Genomic DNA, 14505 nt, shown 5'->3' with positions numbered 1-14505 from the left:
TGGCAGCAAAAATAATCCATCAAAATTTAAGGTAATACATGACAAGCATAATCTGCTCATTATTTTTCCAAGAAGTCAGTAGAACAAAACAAATGACAAACCTTACAAATTGCAGCAATTTGTAAAAATCAATTGCTTCTTAAGTGGTTTAGCTATATACTGCCTTCAAAGTCTGTTGCTATACATCATGTATTGGTCTGATACCCTTTTTCACATCATGGACATGGCCTAGTTACCTCTTCTCTACAGAAGGTTTTCAGGACTCACTCTACCGATAGAAAAGGGAGGGAAGTGTTTTGTAAAATTTGACCCTTTAACTTTATTACTCCTCACCTCAGCACAATTTCACACAAACAAACATCTGCTTATCATTCAAAACAATGTTACTTAGTGGACATTAGCAGGTTTCCTCCCAGGACAGTCAAAAGCCACGTCTTGCATTTATATTTATGACTGAAACACGGAAATTCCAAACCATTTCACATTATACATTTCTAATTCAATATGAAGGCTTAAGCACCAAGTCAGAAGTCATTCTGATATAAATTCACTTGCTTGGTTTGCAGGGTTTGGAACTGATTTATTTATCCTTCCAAAAATAAACTCAAAATTGTCTTATACTAGTTTCTAAAAAAACCTTGAGGAACAATTTAAGTGAATCAGGAATGCAACATTGAAAACCTATGGCAAGGTGTGTGCAAAGGTCTACCTCTGCACATTGTGATTTGCGACAGAGTTTTATCAACGCTTTTTATGATTTAACTAAGGAACCATCTGTTTACTGTGCAATGTATGTGAGGATGTGGCCAAAAGGACAGAATTTTAAGAGACTGTAAAACTGTTGGATTTTGCCTGCTGATACACTTACCTGCATGGTCATACACCTTTTCTGTTCTGACTGATTCAAATCTGGATTGTCTTTGAGTAGACCCCATATGGCATCAAAATGGCAACACTATGATACCATAGTATATTTCACTATTCTGTGGAAAATGAACCCTTTACTGATTGCATTTGTGGCTAATATGACAGCTATTTGAAGAAAAATAGTTTAATGACAGGCTTTGGTCTAGATACTTAATTTCCACAGAAAAACAAGGAAGAACATATGATATCATTTAACTGTCATAAAATCTCTGAAAATGTCATTCTTTGTCATTTCAAAGTAGCTTTAAAACCTTCAGTTAAGACATGTAGGTCTATCATTATGTCAAATCCCAAGCTTTTAACACCAAACACATGATTAGTGTTGTCAGATCTATCAAAACTCAACAACTTCAGCAGACAGTAAATGCAGGAGCACCAACTTGGTTGTCGGCAGCTCGGTTGGCTCTAAGTGGGTCTGTTGTGGGACAGGGTCGGGATGTTTTTCTGGGATGGCTCCCCAGGGCTTCCTGTCTCCCTCTGCTCCTGGCAGCCCCCTGGGGTGACCTTCTCACTTCTCTAAAAGACTCTGGGCATGCCTGAGAGCAGGGAGAGCTTTTTAGATTATGGAGGGACAGTGAAGGGCTTTAACAGGTGGCTGGTTGCTTGACTTTCTGTTTAATTGACCATCCTAATGTTGCTGAGGTCAAATTATACTGTTTACTGTTATGAAACCCTACTTTGGATAGGGCATTTTTCATTATTATTGAAGTCATGTAATTGAATGCAAAGGCCACCTGTGCAAAAAAAAACATATTTTGAAGCCAACACTGTATTGTGTTACATTCTACTCCAAAAAGTCCACGATGAGTGTCGGAGCGTCAATAAGTTTTCAACAGTTCAAGTCTTCTGTAGCTGCATCTTTCCTAAATGAAGACATATTATGAGAACTTCTAAAAAACGTTCTAGTGTTTCAGTTTTCAAAGACCGATTTCTTGTACAGTTATGTGCCCAACACTATAAGGCTCAAGCTTTGAGACCATAAAAACAAATATACGTATAAAACTTATGAAAGCTTTTCATGCCAGAAATTGATAATTTCAACTTTGATACATCAAGTCCTTACAGGATTTGAAAGAAGCAGCTGCTCAGAACAATTAGGCAGCTGGAGATCAGCCCTCTGCAGTGATAAAAAGCTCCGGTTTCTGAGCCTGCAGGGGTATGAGATACCAGATTTTAAGTAGTGACGTCTTAACATGCAGAAGAGCTGTCACTGCTGTTTTGGGTTTCAAGAAGAGGAATTATTTCTGGGGCTGAAGGCAAAGTTAAGGAGGAAACATTTTGGGGGTTTATTAAGGCAAAAGCTGGAAACTCTTTGAAATACTGAACATTTAAAATGCCACAATATAAATCTTCCTTTTAAACATTCATTATCAATACATTTAGCTTTTCTTAAATCCTTGATGTTTAGTCTTGCTAACAACATATTCTAGTGCATTTGTGTGCAATACATCTTACAACCCAAAGGCAAAATTATAGCAGGCTGTAGGATCACTTTGTTCTGGCATTTTTCAGTCTCTGCCAATTTGTTTTTAATAATAGCTTTTTTTTTTTTTTTTTTTGGGGGGGGTAGATTTATTATTATGATTCATCAGATCCGTAGACCTTTAAATATTGCAAACAAAAGTGCTTTACTTATACCAACACTGAATTCTGCAAGTGTATAAAAACTGGAGGAAGGTCTCTCAGAGTTGGCAGGTACTGCATTACCCTCAGCACTCTTTAGCACTTTTTGCATCTTCTGCCAATGAAATAACTCCATATGATTGTTGAAATGACTTAGGGTGAATACAGCAATTCCCACTATGAACAGGACTTTTTATAAAAGCCATGTACAGAAGACCCCAGGACAAATGCACACACAGGGGGATAAACTACACTTTAAACTATTTGTGTGGGAGAAAAATCAGTGAACAGATTAGGTATAAAATGTATATTGTATATTTTTCCATATCATCTACACAGCCACACATCTGCACATAATATATTGGCCTCCTAGAGGATGCTTGAAAAACAATAAATGACCTGTATTCAACATTAAAAAAATTACAGCCTCCATAAGCCTAATATTAGCCCCCTTGGCTATTTCCTCTCAGAATGGCTACTGCTTTGGTACACAGAATAAGCAATGCTAATCTGATCAGCAACTCCGTCATTTGTTGGGTTTTCCTGCTTGCTCAACATGCAGTCACATCATAGATCAACTAAACACAGCTCACATGACACTCAAAAGACAGAATTACTGTTTTCCTTGGTGGCTAATCTTTTCTTTTTGAAGAATTACTGTATTTTAAAGGCACCCTTCTGAGGAAAAGAGAGGTTAATTGCTCTCATTTCAGAGATGGAGAAATGAGAAGTAACAGTTAAATCTCAGATTACCTACAAATTTGAACGCCCCATCTGAGATACTAACTAATTTTCCAGATTACATCACCACCTACAAGCAAGGGAGAGCTCCTTGTGACTCCCATTCTACCTCAGTACCTCCACGAATCAAGTCTGCATCTCAGGCCAGAAACCTATAAAACAAGAACTCAAAGCAGGCAGACATGAGGGAAATGACTTGGTTAACATCTCACAGGAGCACTGTGTGAGAAACAGGGCAGAATGCAGCTCTCCATGATGGATTCAACTATAAGACCATCCTTTTTATCACTGCAAGTCCCTAGTCTCCCATGTTACACACCTGACTTCTGCAACAAATGAACTTTGTGTTCAGTGGACAGCAGCTTCCTTTATTTCTTATCCCTAGACAACCCCTGATTATCTCCTGAGCACAGTCCAGTCCATCTCCTGTCTGGGAGGCAGGCAGGCACCTTCTGGGAAGCTTGATACAAGAACCACAATTAAGGTCTGTGAAATTCAAAAGGTCTACAATAGAGCCAAAATAAGACTGTACAAGTAAGTTTAAGTCTAGGTTTTTCTACTTTTTGAATGCTTCATGTTGTGGCTTTAATAATGGTCTTTTAAAATAATTTCAGTTGCATAATTTCGTTATTTTACAAAAAAGCAACATGAGAAAACAAAGCACAAGAGAAATTTCCATTGTGCCATCCTGTATTGAAAATCAAGAGCATCATTATGAGACTGAAATCCACCTCACTGATGGCTGAAGCACCAGAGGTAATAACAGATGGTGGTGGCTGTCATGCTCCAGGTGGACACACATGAGATGCCTGTGGGTATTTACCGATGAAGGTCAAGAAACCTCAGGAACAGGACTCAGGCTCTGAAAGAGAGTGTGCCTTGTAGGAACACACACTTCCACTGCTCCTCACCAAGCCTTTCTCCGCTGTTTCTTCCAATTTGTTCTCATTTCCTTCTCTTTCCCCAGGCCTTCCATGCAATCCAGGTTCACCCTCCTGTTCTAGCAGCTGTTCCTCAGGCATCTTTCCCAAGTCAGGACACTTCCTGGCCTTCAAAGTCATAGCCTTCCCTCCAACAGTCCCCGCTGTCACCCCCTGCTTCTGGTCTCAGGCTTCGTTTCAGTTCCTCACTCCCGTCTTCTCATGCACTCCTGCTGTGCCTAACAAAAGCTTTTGCACCTTCTGTCTCCCCCATCTCCTCTCTGTCTGTGTCTGGTTTATCCACACTCCCTCACTTTCCCTTGGCAGGGACAGCAGGCACTTTATACGCGTGTTCCTGGTTTGTGCGCTGTGCTCCTTCCAGCAGAGCGTGACTGCAACAGGGGATGGATGGGATGAAGGAAGGCTCCAGTGGAGCCTGCTGTGCATGCAGCCTGCTGAGGAAAGCAGGGAACAGACACTGCCAGGACCAAGGATGGCTGAAAGAAAAGCTGCCTAGAAGCAGAGCAGATTGAGCAAATCAGCTCAGTACAGTTCTATGCAATTCAGAAAGTCACTGAGCTGCGCAAAGCAAGCCTGGAAGCAAGGACACCCTGGGCAGGTGGAGATGTGTTCATCAGCCTTTTTTATTTCTGTGCTGCCTTGTCAAGTCACTTTGAGCTTACTGCATTTTAAAAATGACTTCAGGTTACAGGCTGGTAAAACACATCGTTTTGAGTTTAAAAGTTTTTCTGGGTCCTTTGGGGAAACTCACTATAAGGAATAGGCTGAGGCTGATCTATTCCCTCAAAAACCAGCAATGGACTTGAGGTCCTGTCCCAGCTAGTCCCAGCTGGATTTCTCTCTGATCGTGGTGAGTCCTCAAAGAGATCCCAGTTTAACACATTTTCTCCTGTGGTTTTCCACCTCAGCCTTCTTCCCTTGCCAAGTCACCACCCTCCTAATGTTTAATCCAACAGTGCCATTCTGGCTCCTCATCCATTTCAGAGTCATCAGCAGTTTATAGTCACCTCATCTGCTTTGTTACTCCTCCTGAAGCTCCCCAAGAGCAGTTTGCCCAGGCAACAACTTGGGCCTTGGCTTGAACATCTGTCTTCCAGAATTTCAGGCAAAAATGTCAACACATTTTTTTTTTTCAGCACGTAGTGATTGTGTAGTGCTTATTTTTTTTTTCCTCAGAATGTGAGAAATCTTCAGCTTTTGAAATAAAACCATCTTGTTGAACATGTCTTGTTATCCTTTCTAAAGATGACTGTGGAAGATAGTAAATGTTGGTATTCTGCTTCAGACTCTTCACTGTGAAGCAATGCTTGCTACACAACAACTTTGAGGGAACCAGGGATTCATACATTAAGTGAAAATCTCTGGGAAAAATCATTAGCTATTTTCTTTATGTGATCCCCTTTGTTTCTACATGAGAATATATGCATAAGGAAACTAGTTGTTCTTAGGTCTTGCAAAAGCGATCTTCACCTGCGTCATTGTGAAAGGCAGGGAGTTCCAGCAATGCTTCATAGGGCTTACTGCTGATGCTAATGAAGAACAATTGTGTTGGAGGATGAAGAATGCATTGTGGTCATTGGTCTTTAGGAAAGCTATGACCCAGATTTGCATTTACCCTCTAGAGTGTTCTAATTTATTCATTTTTAGTTTGAAATGATTCTCTGTCAAAACCACAAGCATGTATATTTCAGAGGAATGTCAAATCAGACTGCCTTTTTCTGCCTGGAACTAATTTGTACCCTAAATTAGGGGTAAAAACAGTGGAATTTATTGATGCAAGTAATATAAACAGGAAAATGCATGAAAAAAAAATCTTTCAAGATTGAATAAAGCTGACCAAGCAAAAAATTACAAAACTGGGGCACAACAGAAGCATTCAAGAAAATAAGCATTGCTTAATAATAAATTTGCAAACCTCTGCAATAGAACAGGCACATTTCAAGTAGAGCACCTGTTGAAGGATTTTATTAGCCTTCTAAATCAGAAATATCTTTTCACATTCCTTGTTTCCAGGATCATGTGTCAGTCTCCTTGGAAGCAGGAGGTGCAACAGATAATGACCTCTGTTATGTTTTCAGTGCTGCTTCCTACTTGCTGCTTTCCAAGCATGTCTTTCTGGCTTTCTAAAGGTTGTGAGGACAGTTTTCACTTTAGCAAATGAGGGGAATGAGGGTATCATGGCAGTTGCACGAGTTCCAGAACATGAAATCCAAAGGGTGCCCAGATAAACTTCACTCCTTGGGACTGTCTGTCTTCGGCACTTGCTGCAGCTGTGAAATTCGGAGCTGTGCCTTGGCTGCTGCAAGCTACAGCATCACACGGTTACACATCACAGCCTGTGAAGCACTCAGGCTGTGAAGGAACTACCACTAAGCACACCTGCACAATTTTGTTGTGATTTCACAGGTACCCTCAGCTGCTCAGCTTCAAAAGACATAAAGTAATGGCTTTTCTTCTGATATCCAGAGAGGATGATCTAGGTTATCTTTATTTCAGGGCAAAATTCACTTCAGCTACTGAAGCACTACTGCCTTCAGTGTTTAGTAAGAGTAAGAATTCTTAATATTTCTGTCAGAATACATAAAAAGGAAAAAAAAAGGATTTATTTAGCTCATAACTCTTCAGATCGTCTGAACTAGGCTTAATTCATACTACCACTGTTATTACCAACCTCTTTTTTTTTTTTTTTTAAAGGGTAATTGTATTTTTGTTTAAACCTATTTAACAGTTTTGTACCTTGTGCCGAATTAGATTATGGACAATTCTGACCCGTTAATGAAATGAGGGATCTCTGTAGGCAATAAAATGAGATAAATCAGCACATCCATACTCAGTTATTAAAAAACTTGACCCTGGGCCACACAGTTCACGCATCTGAGTGAAATACAGGCCTTACTTTCACCCATTAATTTTAGAGTTTTTGATCTACCAGTTGGAAGAACACAATATACTGTAATTGTACTGTATTTTTAACAACTTGTTCAAAAAAGAAATTTTTGTAAAAGAACAATCATGAAGTGGAATGAAGCCAGTCAGATTACTGGCAGAGCTTCCTGCTGAGTATGATTAGATAAAAGGAAAATGGAGACTGGAAAAAAATTGATCCTCTCAGCAGAATTTGCCATAATTATACGCAGGATGAGAAATTAGCTATTATTCCACTGTTAAATTCCTTAAGTGGCAAGAAGGAATTGCATAATCTCTTGCATAATCTGCTAGTTCAATCTTGTCTATGCAGAATGAAGAAACATTTTCCCTGTTAAGAAAAATGGTGACGTGGGTGATCAAGTTCTACAAACCTGGTAGTTTTCCCCCATTATAGGTCAGACAGTGGACAGTATTGGGATCACCTCACTAGCAGTTCTTCAATAGCCCAGCAACTTCTGCTTAAGAGTTTCATTTTCAAGAAGTACAATCACTGAATTTCACACATGCATTTGTCCTTTGCAAGCTGAAATGCAGAAAGTCTCTGAATCTCAAGTCCTATTCTCGGGAGCCAGATTCTTTGCAACGGTTCATTGCTCTCATGACCTGAACTCTGCCCTGTTGCCAATGGGCCAGAGGAGTCACACTGCTGTGAACTGTGTGCTTGTGTTTTTACTAACTAAACAGGACTTGGATTGTTAGCTTTAGTTTCTGCAAGGAACTTGTCACTTGGAGCGCAGCTTTCTCAGTCCTACATGATTCAAGTGGAGGCAGTACCACTATGGTAAATAATTCTGAGAAGATATGAATGACTCATTAACTCAAAGAGGGAATAGACTATGTAGCCTAATGAGAATGGAAGATTGACCTTAATGCTACTGAGTGCAGTGAAATAGCAACAAAGACGTTGTGAAAGGTTTACATTGCCAGCCCATGGAGTTAGGTACCAAAGTCAACCATGAGCACAGCTACACAAGTTTTTCAGTGTAAAACTTCTCAGTGCTTCTGGTTTCCAAAAATCAGAAACAGTTTTGTAGTTATTCAGATTAGCAACATGAAACAGAATCAAAGGAAAAAGAAAAAAGAAAAAATATCTTTCTTGTCAGAAAGATAATTATATACAGTTCAAAAAAGTAAGGTAAAAAAACAACTGTGTTTAGCATGCCTCTAGATTAGCAATGCTCTTTGCTTAAATGTAGTCTGCACTGCTAATTCTCCCCATTTCTTTTATTACAGATACTGCAAACAGGATGGTCTTATGGTTTGTTCCTGGGTGGGTGATCTTGGCTGCAATACTACTACAATCCACAGATATTCAGTCTGCTGAGATGGCCTCACCACTATTATAAATGACAAAACGATCACAATTAAAACATAGAAAAGAAGGAAAAAGAAAATCCAATTTTCTAGGCCCAGAAACATCTCTCAAGTTGGCAGAGCTGTAGCACTGTAATCTCCCTTTTACTCCCTGCAGCCTGTCATGTAACATATACCCCTTCTTCAGCTGGCAATGACACCTATCTGCTGGGGCTGCCCAGTTTGTCCAACTGCAAATTTGACTGTGAATGCACAGAGCTCCCCTTCATGCTAATCAAAAGGGTGAAACAGGGAGAAACCAGAAAATTAATGTATAGGAAAAATTTAGAGAAAATAAGGACTATTGCAGCCATGGTTGATTAAAATGTATGTGAACATCAGAGAGAGATGCAGACGAGTAATATTATGATACAAGAATGCATTTAGCAGATATAAAATATGAGTATAACGGATACGAATCCAGAGAAAGCGGCTGTATTCAAGTTGTGGAAATTAAATTAAATGCCTTGTGAAAACAACAGCTCTAGCTATCTGTATGCCATAACTGATGGGAAAAAGGGCATCTAGGACACTGCCTGGGAGTTCTTCCTTGGCAAAAAACCTATTTCTTCTGTCCATGCCACAGGTTGAGATGCAACACTTTTATGTCATATATTTTTAAATTGCAATTTACATCTTTAAGACAGAGGCAGATTAGTGGCAGATCTCATGTATTCTGAGTTTGCCTCAGAATATATAGTTATGCACTACTGGTTGGTATTCCCTCAGCTTTTTGTGAAAATGTCAATTGCATATGGCCAGTTCTAGGAAAAGTCTGTTTTCTGACAGTTTGCTTGAGGTGTTGCTCTCTGATAAACTAGAAGACATCTGAATTTTTCATAGGCAGGAAAAAACAAAAGATAGAAAACTATGTGATAAAAGTATATACAGATACATCACTGGGTTTTCTCCAGATGAGTGTTCTAGAATGGCTGGAGAACTGTTAGCTGTAAAAATTAGAATAAAAGACCTAGGAGAAGTGAGGTGACGGACAAGAGTGACATGAGGTCATCAGATATAATTTTCCAAATGGCAGTGTTTATTAAGTAAATGAGCTATCCCACTAGCTTCTGCTTGTCCCCAAACAAATCTTCATTAACTAACCACTTCTGCCAAGCACAGCAAACAGCTCAGGCTTGATTACTGCAGGGAGTCATCACGGACTGAGCCAGAGAAACCACAGTGTAAATACAAGTCTAGGAGAAGACATGCCAGTTGCCTTCAACATCAGCCAAGTATTAAAGTATGGATTCAGTGGCGACAGTCAGAAAGCTGCAGTGAGAGTAAAGACAAATCAAAGTGCATGAAATCCAAAGTTCTTTACAGAAACACATTTTAAGCAGACAAACTGATAAGAATCAGTAAAACAGCTATAGTGCATAATGGAAAGCTGACTGGAAGATGCCTGGCACATCAGCGACACATGAAACATTTGCAACCCTCATTCTACAAAATGATTTAATTGACATTACCGCTTTTGCAATGTAAGCCTCTTTTCACTTAAGTTAATTTAAGAAATGCAACACTTTCTCCCAAGTTGCTGAAAAATCATCACTTTGTGACTTTCTGCACTTTGAGAAAGATGTATGCTAATTTGGGTTTTGCAAAATCTCTACAACTGCCCCAGTAAAAACATGCCCACTTCTCCCTGTTATGTTGTCAAAAAGCAAACATGCACCAGTTTTATTTTGAAAGTAAAATGTTTTTCATAACAATATGAATGAGCTAGATATTGCTGACAGCTTGAATTAGTAATTTCCTTGGGCTTCTTTCTCTCTCCTAAGAAGAATAATGTCATGCTCCAATAACAATAATAGATTTTTCAAGAGGAAAAATTAGATGTAAAAGATGATACCAGATGATGCCAATGCAGCCAGTACAATTCAGTGTCAGAAGCTGACAATGCCTCAAGCCCCATAGAATATCACTTTGCAAATGAGAAAAAGAAATGTAGTTTTGAAAATGAAAGCTTAGACCAGGTGGATATGCCTAATCCTATACCTATGGTAAATGTCATATGTCTGGAATTACTACATTAAAGTTGTTTGAAAACTATGCTGTTTATTTTTGGAGATTACTGATAGTAATAGGCAACCTTTTGTAGTTACACTGGTTATGGCTTAGGATAAAAAAGACCTTTTTCTTTCTGCTTCTGCATATGCACTGGCTGGAATACCTCCTTGAAAGAGTCTCTGACTCTTCTCCACACATGCTAGAGCTGCTGGCTGAAGATTCAGTAAGGCTTCCTTTCCTCATCAATAGTAGCTGGCAAATGTAGTTTTTGCCAGTTCTTTGAAGGTGATGTGAAGGACATACATGTACCAAGAACATTCTGAGGAGAAGCACACTTAGTTGCAATACAAATAGAAATAATCTCTTTAATAGACACCTGTTAGTTTTGCAATGGGTGGCCTTTTTGTATAGTTGTTTAGCACATGCATATGAAATATTGTGTCAGTGGTGAGTTCACAATAAAATTTTATGGACATCAGATGCAAGGTACCCAGGACTGCTCCATCTCATCCTACTAAGCACAATCTCTTTGCTAATTGTGGGGGTGGATAAAAGAGAGAGAGCCATCCCTCCTACCTCTTCCATTTATGAATGCAACAGAAACAATCTTGACATTTTCTTGTGCCACAACTTTGTCTGTTACTATAGCACAGAGAAAGGGTAAATATTTACCTCGCTGCCATTCCCCAGGATGTCATCATTTCTAGCAGCATAATGGAAAACAGAAAACCAGCATTTGAAATGATTGCCCAGAAACTACGTTTTGCAAGCTATTTCTATACTGTTCCCTAGGATCTGGTTGCAAGATTTAAGCTTTTGTCAGAAAACTAGAAACATTTACATTTATATCTTTTAAAGATATCATAAACTGAATTCCAACAGATTGATACCCCTGACCCAGACTCTTCTGGTTGTAAAGGCACCTGCAGAAAAATAGAGGAGCCAGATGTTTCTGTGACACCAGGCATATGGAAATTATGAGCTAATTCTATGATGCTGGCAGCTGAGGACACTCAGCACCTTTTACAATTAGATCCTCAATTAGCAAAGTTTGTAGTGGAAAAAAATCTGTCTCACTTTTGAAGAGTAACAGACTGCTCTGATCTGCAATATTGTACTTAAAATATTAAAAAATGTATCTACAAAACAGATGGGAGAAAGAGTTACCCTTCACTTGATGAAATTCCAACACTGTTTCTGCAGTCCCACAAATTCCCAAAGTTCTTTAAGCTTTCTGTCCAGTGCCTACTCTAATCTGTCATGCTCATTATTTTCTATTCACTAGTTACACCAGCCTTTTAAAGGCAATAAAGGGATTCTGGAAGCCATTACTTTGATGACCGTCTCATATCCCTCTCTATCTCCTGCCTGCAGGGAAACTGGAGACTCATCACGACCAGAAAACATGCCGTAAAATAACTGTCAGCTGCTGGCTACACTGGTGGATCAAACAACATCAACATAATGTGCTAGGTAGCACACCGTCTCCATCTAGTCCACATACCAAGTCATATGTGATGATGGAATAAAGAGAAGTCAAAGCACTTTGTAAAAGCTCAAGTTGAAAGCCCTGCCCATCTATTTCTCACCATCAACTATTCATATAGGAAAAGGTGTTATTGATTATATATTTTGATGAAATAAGTGATTTTTGTTTTACAAAACAATTCTAGATTTCTTTGCTACTCAAAGTTAATTTCTTTCTTGTCATCCTCCCACCACTTTTTTCTTAAATATCAGACTCATGGCCCTTCAATGAAAGGAGGTCTGTTGAACTAGGAAAAAAATATTATGTTAAGAGTAAACACTGCTTTAACTCCGACTTATTTCCAGATAGATGTTTCCTTCATTAGCACGTCATCTAAAATCTATAGGGTGGGTTATTATATTTTATTAAATTAAAAGAAAAAAGCACAAAAAATACATGTTTTCAGGATTAGTAGCCCTCCACCCTACATCTATTACTCAACCATCCCACCAGACCTCACAGGAAATGAGAGCAGTCTTTGCACTTAGTGTGAGCCTTCTCAGTTGCAAATAGTCGCCATAAGGGAGATACTTGCTTCCATTCTCAGCAAGCATTGACAGAAACAGGAAAAGGCTTTCAGGACAGCAGCACGTATATGACGTCCAGAAAGGAGAATGGCTAGGGAAGTAAATCAGATGATGGGAGGGTGTTCCGTTTTATAATACCAGCTCTGGTATGTGGAAGAACACTATACCCAAACAGATGTCAACAGCCCACAGATAGCTGATGTGAGGTTAAACACAACCGCCCTCTTATCCTGAATGATGCTCTACACTTTGTGCTAATGCGACGCAGCTCTTCAGCCGCGGTTAAAATCTGAGAGGAAGATTTGGGACGGGTAAAAGTTGGTAATGGAAATTTTAACTGACAACTTCTTGCCCTAATTTGTCTCTCTTTTTCTGAAGAGAGACTAAGTCTGAGCTGTGCATTAACATCACTTCTAACATGATCTAGCTTCCCCATAGCAACACCCCAAAGAGGGAGAGATGGTGTAAAGAGATGTGAATAAAGACAGAGATGTTGCAAGACAACAACTGACTTCACCCAGATGCAACCTTGCAAAACACATCAGAGCTTCCAACAGGTAAATTAGGTCCCCTCACCCTACCTCCATCTCTCTGAATACCTTCTTCCCCTGCTTTCCCTTTTTATTTTAAGGGACAAAAGGTAAAATGTCACATGCATGCTCAGGGAACTGTGTAAGATAAGACAGTGTAAGGCCACAGCACCAGGCACCAGCTAATACTGTCACTTAGGTGTAAGTTACACTTCACGCGAAACGGAAAGCTGCAGATTTTCTCTGGACTTCCTGAGGCAGGCAGATTAGGGGTAGTAGTTCCTGGATGGGTTTGGGTTTATCCATAGTTTATGTATTTTTAGTCTGCTAAGACTGTGACTTTTTTCCCCCACAGATACGCATAATTGTATTCGACTCTTAGCAAAGTTCAGGATTATAGATAACACTCTATGCTGAGAGTTTAGAGAAAGTGGGAGCAAGGAATTTCAATAGCCTGCTTTGTTTAAACAAAAAGCCTGCCAGCATTTATTTTGTTATGCTATTACAACATTCTGACTTCCATGTAAACCTTCCCACAGGAATACAGATCTACATTTTACTTTAGCTAAACATAGAATTTATTTGAAAAGTCATTAGAGCAAAAAGAATGGTTATCAAGTCATCGCTGTCTTGACTGTACTCAGATGGAAAGTAGGCATCTTTCTCAACAGAACAAGCAAGAGGTCTGTCATAGTAGAGGGTTCTCTGTTATTATTTATTGTTTTTTTCTCCTCTGATAGCTTAGTTCAAATCCTTGATCAGAGCAACTAGGAGTTGTTCTACTCAGACGGCTTACTGCATTTTAAGTGGAATGCAATTTAGTGTTCTCCCATCTGACCAAAGCCAAATTCAGTAGGGGAAAACAATTTCCGACAACCAACACACTGATTCCCCCCACCAGAGGCCAGACAAAGGTTGTGGCATTAGAACAGATTACCCACATTTGCCTACAGCGTTCCTTTGATGAAAGGGATTATTAGTCTGTAATGGCAGCTAGACTGTCCTCTGCAAGATAACATGAGGTATTTTCCAGAACTGAGTATCTGAGTCGTTTTGTGCTTTGTAATTGAGCATTGTAAGAAGCACTGCAGTGAGATCAGTGTAACAGCAAGAAATAAAAAGAGTACATTATATCTCTATGTACACTTCACAGCTCCTGTAATTTTTTTTTAATGCACACATTTCTTTGCTGCCACATTTCCTTTGGGTTTATCTGTGGTATTACTGAAGAAAAAAGGCAATGTCTGTTTTAAAGAGTGGTTAATAATATATGCACGCCATAGTCCACCATAGCTTCAAAGAGCCAATTACTGTTAGACTGCTGCATAAACACATATTTAGGCACCACAAAAATGTGTAATTATTTACTGGATCCAGTACCTAATACATCATAT

The 14505-nt window shown here is 39.2% G+C and overlaps 1 protein-coding gene across 15 annotated transcripts in view; it reads right to left on the bottom strand.

Moving 5' to 3' along the window:
• The window catches only part of DLGAP1 (DLG associated protein 1), a 419363-nt gene that overhangs the window by 71190 nt on the left and 333668 nt on the right, over window positions 1-14505 (bottom strand). The window lies entirely within an intron of this gene.

Source organism: Anser brachyrhynchus (assembly GCF_964034855.1).
Source record: "Anser brachyrhynchus genome assembly, chromosome: 2".
NCBI lineage: Eukaryota > Metazoa > Chordata > Aves > Anseriformes > Anatidae > Anser > Anser brachyrhynchus.
This window is presented reverse-complemented; position numbering and strand designations above follow the sequence as displayed.